General features: G+C 39.9%; 1 protein-coding gene across 4 annotated transcripts in view; it reads right to left on the reverse strand.

Annotated features, from left to right (window-relative positions):
- The window catches only part of LOC149246559 (uncharacterized), a 77,646-nt gene extending 76,932 nt beyond the window's left edge, over positions 1–714 (reverse strand). For all 4 annotated transcript variants that reach the window (XM_089457970.1, XM_089457969.1, XM_089457968.1 and 1 more), the window contains exon 1: positions 326–714. The gene's annotated coding sequence lies outside the window, so the exon portion shown is untranslated. The remainder of the gene's footprint in view (positions 1–325) is intronic.
- Between the last annotated feature and the right edge of the window lie 8,164 nt (positions 715–8,878).

Genomic DNA, 8,878 nt, shown 5'->3' on the forward strand with positions numbered 1-8,878 from the left:
TCAGTCTTGCTTAAAATGAACCAAATTTGATATACGTGGTGGCCTAAAGTTACGGTTTAGGGTTATTGACAACCATCATGCCCTAAAATTAGGGCTTCGGGTATATAGGCATACATAAAGACCTGAGGTTAGGGTTAGGCTTAAATCCTTCATGCAGAATCGGATTTCAGCCGTAACCCTGATCTGCCCCTCGAAACCCGCCATACCAATACAACTTCCTCTCTGAGAAACCCCAAATCCAAAACCCTGAAAACCCTAGACCAGCTGCAGTTTACAGCAAATCAAATGCAATCACCCAGAAAATATAAAACAAAAATCATCTGACCTCGATAACCAATAAACCTACGGTAGCGGTCTTCCAGAGCTCAAAATGCTTGTTGCCTCTGCGGAGAAAATACTCGATGTAGATGAAATCCTTTTAGTCTACAGACTATGCATTTTTCTGAACTCTGCCTATGCGATTTGCTCTATTCTGCATCGCTCGGGGAAATCTTTGGATCGGGCTGCTCGTAAGAAACCTGCCTTTGCATTCCCGAGAGCCTTTGTGCAGGCGCCACCAACGACACATTCTATAAATTATGGTGGGAAGGCTAGAAGGTCTGTAAAACCAGCGCAGTACCAAGATTTCATTAAGGCTGAGGGAGGCATTGAATCCTACCCAGTTGAATACCTACCCAGTTTTCACTAGGGCATTGAGATGAATACAAGGTCATTTACGAGGTACTCATAATGCCGGTTCTTATTTTGTAATGTATTTTTTTAATTATTTTTTAAGCTCATATATTAGTGAAATATCATTATATTTATTATTTAATAAAGGATTAATTTTTTTCAATTTGTATATATTAATTAAAATGTTATTTATTAAACTTTAGAGAGTAGAGGGATGCATTAATCGCCTCAACATTAATGTATCCAAAACATTCACTTTGAGGGAATGGTGGCGCCTCGGGTTTGCCCTTTGTGTATCCACAATCTAAGAGATTGTGAGGGTGGAAAGTTCCTCTCGACTCGGCACTTATGGCCCATCAGGTTGTGGTACACATGTCCACTTAATGGTAATAATGGTTTGTCTGCTAAGAATGTTAAGAATGTTAAAAGTTTGGGCAACAGAAAGCAAGAACGTTGGTTGTAAACAACTAAAGGCAACAGATGACGAAGGGGTTAGTTAGAGCATCCTTTCATAGTCATTATGGTGAGGGAGTGTGGCAAACCTCACTGGGGAAGGAGAGGCAAAGGCAGACCACCTCTCCCTCCCCAGCACAGCCAAGGCATTAAACAATATGATGAAAGCATCCCTCGTCACTATTGACACCTAGTTGCATAACTAATTGATGATAACATCCCTCATCACTACCAATGCAGACCGAGAGGCCTAGGAGATGGGCATCACTGGTGATAATGCGTGGTCTCTCTACAATATGTTGGGTTGCCACCTCATACACCAGGAAGATGTTACTATTGTGTTGGAGGGACATGTTTGGGACCTAGACTTCACATTTGTCGTGCCCGAGTTGCGTTGTGAGCCATCATTGGTGCTTTGGGGCTTCAATTCCATCATATTTCCTCATCTACAAAGGGCTCCTCTCCACAGAGCCCTGTGGATTCTACCTCACAAGATACCAAACCTTGTAGGTAGCATACGCGTCGCACTGAGGGCCAATCCTGATCGAGACCTCTACAACAACACAATATAGTGGAGAACATTCTTATGGATCTTAGAACATCTGGCAGTAAGGAAGCTCATAATAGTGGCCCGAATGGTGTCACCCATCCTCTACCTATAATGTACCAACTACCAATTGGGCACTCTTTGCCAACAATGCACCATTTGTCAACAATGCACCCTTCGCCAATTGAGCACCCTCACATGAGGACTATTGTAATGACCCTAATTCTCTTGCTAAGTAGGTTGACGTCCAAGTTTCGGTACATGCATGTATATAGTGTGAATGAGATATTGTTCGCCTTGCATCTGTATGGACATTATAAATATTTGTATTACCCTATGGCTATTGTGAACACCTTATTAAGTTATCTCGGTATACATGACCTTGAAAAATATTCTTAACAACTAAACTAACCCAATTCAAAGACACCAATTAGAAAAAAGGAACAACGGTAGAATGTGACACTATTTATCAATAAATGGTTCTTTGTATGAGGTGCACATTAAGGTTATACGCCTAATTTTATTAATAGGATTGGATAGAGTACATATGATTCAACATAAACCTGATCTAGTGGATATAATTCAACAAGCGAGAGTGAATAAATGAGGATAGGCTCACGAGCATGAGGTTCATGGTGTAGTGAAGGAATCTCTAACCACCGACAGATATTAGAGGATTCTTGCCACATGGTGGAGGATATTTGCAAACACATTTTGCCGAACCAAGAATGATCCTAGAAGCAAGGGTCAAATGGCAGAAAAATTAACTAACCTGCAAACCCATCAATGGTGACAGGGCTAAGAGGGGCAAGGGGACACCTCTAACTAGTCCAGCACGATTGGGCCATAACTACCATGAGTAGGAGTTGAATAGTAGAAAAGGAGGGAGTCATGAGAAGAGAGGGGGGGCACGAAGAGCTAAAAGTAAAGGTGGGTAGTGAGAGAGATAAAAGACAGTAGCAAAGAAAGGGAAGGGACTCGCAGTAGGGGGGGGAACGTAATACCCCATAAGGCATGCGATGGAGTGTACAATTACACGTGCTCATTTTACCCTTTTGTTTAATAGTTGCGGTCATGGTTGTACTCTAGATGGCACTTCGTCCTTACTGCAACCACGATATGCTCTCGATTCCTAGATTGTGGTTGCCTAGCTCCATCACACTAATCATCTGTCCTTTTATTGAAATGTTAAAAAGGGTATGATTTGTTTCTATTAACTTTTTGTTTTTCACGATTCTTGTGGAATGTTCAGTTCCTGCTACTAACAAGATAAGGATTTCTTGAAATGGTAGATGGTAGAACTATAACAACTAAACTTGTCAATACCTGGATTTATTAGAACCATCTAGAATGACTTTGCCCTAATTGATATGATGTTATGTTTACTTATTAAAAACATATAAAATGGTTGAAGTTTTAACAGTATTCTGGAACAATTATGAAAGTTGTAACAAACTTCAAACCAGGGATAAGCTTAAACCCCATGGAATATTTGGTCTCTGAACATAATAAGATGGATGCATCATTGTAAGAGAATTACTTAAACATCATTTGAAAGCAGAAGTTGGTCATTCTTGCAGAAGTGGGTGGGGGCTTTTGTTCTTGAGACCTCTTAAAGACTAGTGGGTGGAGAGTGCAGACCTCTGGCTACCCTATACTAGTCTCCTCGATGGGTACTCAAATTGCAGTAGACTTTGGATTCTCTACATTGGGTGGAGTTACTGAAGTAGCAACCACAGAGTGGAGGTAAGCCTCTGGAATCCCATATCTGAGTGAGGGTGGAGGTTATCACTTTTGGAGCCCCCCACTAGCTAGTGGGTGGAGGTGCACTACTTTTGGAGTCCATAAACTGAGTGAGGGTGTAGATTCTCATCTCTGGAACCCCTCACAAACTAGTGGGTGGAGGTGGTTGCCTCTGGAGTCCTTAGACCAACTTGTAATGGAGTACCTTTTGCCCTAGGGGGGAGGTCGAATTAGGCCTCTAAAATACTTGCAGGTCTAGACATGAGGATAGGAGAGTTATGAGTCTGGCCCCATGCCCATTATAGGTCACACACTATTGAATGTCTTAATCACCAAGGTTGTTCAACACATCTAAATGGTTCCAACTCACCTCTATGTACTAAGTTACATAACAACATGGCTGACAAGCAGAAGTGGCTTTCTTGTTATGTTGATATCTCAGTATGATAACACATAGTTTTCCTGACATATGAACCATGACAGTCTTCCTAGACCAGTTTACTTGTTAAGTGCTCAGATTTAGCACACTCTAGATTCCCAACATTAGGTGGAGTTGCTAAATAATCACAGGGTAGAGATTAATATTTGGAATCCCTTAAGTAATAAAGGGTGGAGACAAATATATGGAATCCCTAGCGTGGTCACTAGGACATACTCATATGCTAGATAACTGCAGTTGTGGCAGTCTGCCAATGGTTGGTAGAAGAACTATTGGCCTTATACCAGTGACCATATAGCAAACCCATTACCTTGATATCCCTTTCATGGCTGGACCATTCACCTGATTGTGCATGGTTACACTAGGTATGTTCTTCCTATATGCCACATGCTTGAGTTGTTTAAGTGTTGTGTATAGTTATTAACTCTACAGGGTGTGGAATAGTCAGCATGATGCTAAAAACATGCACAAGGATTCAAAACAGAGTACTAAACATTAGACACAGAGGTTAAATAACTACATTCCATGAGTCACACACCCAGTACAAATCTCTTTGTCATTATGCCAACACATGCCTCTTTAAGTTTGGTGTAGCATTCTAATGGATTAGTTTCATGATGGAAGGTCTTTGTTGGTTGTGGTAACTAGTTCTAAGTATTCTTTTGTTCATGGAATGTCATAGTGACCCCATCACTTTGTTAAATAATCTCATACAGTTTTAAGTTCCAACCTTACAATAGTGATATTTTTCTCTTGGGAAAAAAGCATTTAAATGGCTAAATACAACAGTGAAATATGAACGTTGTACCTAAAATAATTCTTAGTTGATGCACTTGTGCACTGTGTAAAAAGGGTCCTTCAAATGTTCAAGGCTAATGTCAATTTCCTTGACATTGTTGAATATAAATTTGTTGACAACTAATCCTTGTGATTGGGTGAATATATGTAAATAAATAAATAAGAAATATGAACAGTCATCGGGAGATGAACTGAACAGTCTCTCCCTCAAGTATATAATGAAGACCTACTTGATGGAATAACATACGAAGCATTTTTGCCTTATGGAGTTACTGCGTGGCCTGACATGGTATCAGAGCCAAGTTCCCAAAATAGTTGTAACTCCCTTCTGCCTACTGCTCTCTGTCCTCTGCCCCTCTGGAGTCTGCCTACTGAGCTCTCTGTCCTCTGCCCCTCTGGAATCTGCCTACTGAGCTCTCTGTCCTCTGCCCCTCTGGAGTTTGCCTACTGAGCTCTCTGTCCACTGTCTACTGTGCTCTCTATCCTCTCTGTCCTCTGCGCAGTCTATCTACTGTTCTTCCTGCCTAAATTCAGAAAGCGTTGAGAGAGGGACGGCTTCAGAACTGGAATATTGTCTGAAGACGTTTCGGTGGAATATTGTCTTGCTGCGTGGGCTCAAGAGCCATCGTGAGGCTGTCTTTTTTGTTTCTTGCATCGATGTTGCAGTAAATGCCATCCTAGTGAAATTTCCTACCTGGAAATGTTTTCAGGTCAAAGAAAAATACTGATGCAAGAAGGACATGATACATGCAATTTAATCTGAAGGCTGGCACGTTGAGTAAACTGAAGTTTGAAGAACGCTGCTCTGGAATGCTGCGTTGAACTGTTGATTTGTCTGCTACTCCTATTGAAGAACGCTGGTATTATAATGTTGTTTTGGCATTGTAAAAAAACGTTGGTATTATGAATTTGTACGCTGCTCTTGTTTTGTAAGAAACGCTGGTATTATGAATTTGTACACTGCTCCTGTTTTGTAAGAAACGCTGGTATTCTAAATTTATACACTATTCGATTTATGATGTTTCATGCTTGTTGAATGTATACGCTCCTATTTTTTTAGAGCACGACTTGGGTCAAGAAAATGGGCCCCTCGATTTGATTATATTTTAACTCAACAAGCTTTTGTGGCTATCGATGCGGGCTCACCCATTAACAGAGATCTCCACAGATTGAGATCTTGAGGAAGAAGGGTCATTCATACTCGGAGATAATTAATGAGAGTGTGATTGAAGTCATGGACTCTTTAAATCCTTTCATGCATGCACGGGGTGTTTCCTTCATGGTATCCGCTGCTACTTATGGAATCCGTCCACATTCAGAAGTGGGATTTACACTGCTCCCTTCAAGGCTCGCCAAAAACTGAGTTTGAACACTTATTTAATTATCACGTGACGCCTTACCAAGCATCACGCACTGCCTGAGAGATAGAAAAGGAAAGAGATGTATTTTTTCCAATGAGAAAGTATGCAGTCAAGGTATAAAGAATAGGATTTGAGCATAGGGATTTATATTTATGTCCAAGTGTTTGGCAAATTCTGATTTGCATCAGATTTCTGATTCGCTTTAAGCAGTTGATACTATTTCTCTTGAATTACAACCATATTGTAGAAAAAAAAAAAAATATGGTGATATTCTATATGCATAGAATATAGTTTTGATCTTTGTATATTAATTCAAGAAGGAAGAATAAGGCCGTATTATTTTTGAAGCACATTTTCCCAGCAAAAGTTTTTTTCTATCAGCAGAAGTTTTTTTTTTATAGAATGCATTCAATCATATCCATGGTGGGAATAGTTCTCACTGGCAAGGAGAACTATCCTGAATGGTCCCGGATGATAAAACACACCCTCATTTTCAATGAATTGTGGAAAGGAGTGTGTGTCGGAGACAGAGACAATGAACCAGTATAGCCTACCTCAGACAAAGAGCTCGTCCTTTAGGAAAACAAGGACAGCAAAGCTTATGCATTAATCGCAGCATCTGTAAATGAAGAGGTGAGTCGCCATATTTCGTCATATTCAACTACCTTTGAAGCCTTACAAAAGCTGAAAGAACTCTATGACTCACATTCTGCACTTGAAGTTGTTCAACTCATGATTAAACTCTTCACTCTTGAACTGCAAAATAATGATCCTCTTGCTCTTGCATCTGAAGTAAAGTCTATAATGCATGATATCAAATCCACTAAGGTTGAATTAGATATTCCTCTTATCACTTTTCTCAAGGCACTTTATCTTACTTACTCCAATTATCTTGAGTCATTGCAAGCAAATGGAAATCTCAAAGATATAACCTTTAACTCTCTTGTGAAAAATTTTGCTGAAAGAGAGAAAGCTTTTGGAAAGAAGACAGCCTCTGAAACTTCTGAAGAGGTTCTGTGCCTTGCTCATAAAGAAAAGCATCCCGCTCAAGATTTTACAAGAGGAAGAGGTGGTCGAAGAGGAAGAGGAAGATATTTCAGAGGCAAGGGGGGCAGACATTCTCAAGGAGAAAAGGCAGATTTGCACTGCATTTGTTGCAAAAGAAATGGATCACATGATGCCTCTACATGCAAACTACCATGGGACAAAATTGAGCAGAAAAGAAACCAACAGAAAGGTAAAATTGATGATACAGACAAAGGTAAAGCACCTGAATCCGCTCACTATGTTGTGGCACAATGTAACATTGGAGTAAATGAAGATTTGTTTAATGCTTCACTTGCTTCTTGGAAAAATGATTGGTTGCTTGATTCAGGAGCAACTTGCCACATGACTCATAGAAAAGCTTTTTTTGAAGATTTCACTGACAATGTTGATGGAGCAGTATACTTTGCAGAACAATCAAAAATCAAGGCATCAGGGCTTGGCACAATCAGGCTTAAACTGCCTGGTCTTCTAGACTTTCTTTTGCATCATGTTCTATATCTTCCACAATTCAAGAGAAACTTGTTGTCCTTGGTCCACATCCGCCAGCAAGGTCACTCCATTCATATGTTTGATGGCAAGCTTGACGTAAGAAAAGCATCTGACCACTCACTTGTCATGAGGGGAATAGAAGAAGAAAGGCTTCTCAAGCTGCAAGGAACCTCGCTCGTGCACAACATTTCTCATACAATTCTTATCATGAAGAAGGCACACTTCCATCAAGTTTATTATGGCATGCTAGATTTGGACATTTGAACTATGACAGTCTCCGCTTGTTGAAGAAAAATGGTGTTGTTGGTTTGCCTACAATCCCTAGGAAACTTAAGAAATGTGATGCTTGCGTTATAGGAAAGCATAGCAAACAGTCTTTTCATGATTCACATTCAAGAGCACATAGAAAACGAACTCATTCATTCAGATTTATGTGTCCAATGCTTGTTCCTTCTGCAAATGGAAATAAATATATCATGACATTTATTGATGACTACACCAGAATGTGTTGGGTTTATTTATTGAAGAACAAATCTGATGCTTTTCAAACATTCAAGAATTTTCACAAATGGATTGAAAATGATGCACAATCTCATATTGGGTCTATTCGCACTGATAATGGAAAAGAATACACATCAAATGAATTTTAAAACTATCTTCGCCAACATGGGATCAAACATCAAACAACTGTGCCTTATAATCCCCAATAGAATGGTGTAGCTGGAAGAATGAATAGGACAATCTTAAATATGGTACGATCCATGCTTTTCTTCAAAAATGTAAAGATAATGTTTTGGGCCGATGATGTTCTATGTTAAGGAATTTAGACTTCTGTGATCCATAACATTGTTTAGATAATCTTCGGCGAAATCACATAATTAATCTTTTGTCGACGCGTTTCGAACCAACAAGTGTGGTTCATCGTCAGGACAAGTTGAAGAACTGATCTGGCTTAGCTTGATTAAATAGAGTGTGCAGAGACTCCAACGGCTCTATTACAACGGAGCCGTTGGAGTCTCTGCACACTCTATTTAATCAAGCTAAGCCAGATCAGTTCTTCAACTTGTCCTGACGATGAACCACACTTGTTGGTTCGAAACGCGTCGACAAAAGATTAATTATGTGATTTCGCCGAAGATTATCTAAACGATGTTCTATGTGCTGCATATATAAAGAATAGATGTCCATCTAATGCTATAAGAAACAAGACTCCATATGAAATGTGGTATGGACATGTTCCTTCGGTAAAGCATCTCAGGGTCTTTGGTTCCACCTGTTATGCCTTGATACCAAAGGTACATAGAAACAAACTTGGTGCTAGAAGTCGTA

This window comes from Pinus tabuliformis, chromosome 7, assembly GCF_031772625.1.
Source record: "Pinus tabuliformis cultivar Carrire ecotype Pingquan chromosome 7, CPIR1, whole genome shotgun sequence".
Lineage (NCBI taxonomy): Eukaryota > Viridiplantae > Streptophyta > Pinopsida > Pinales > Pinaceae > Pinus > Pinus tabuliformis.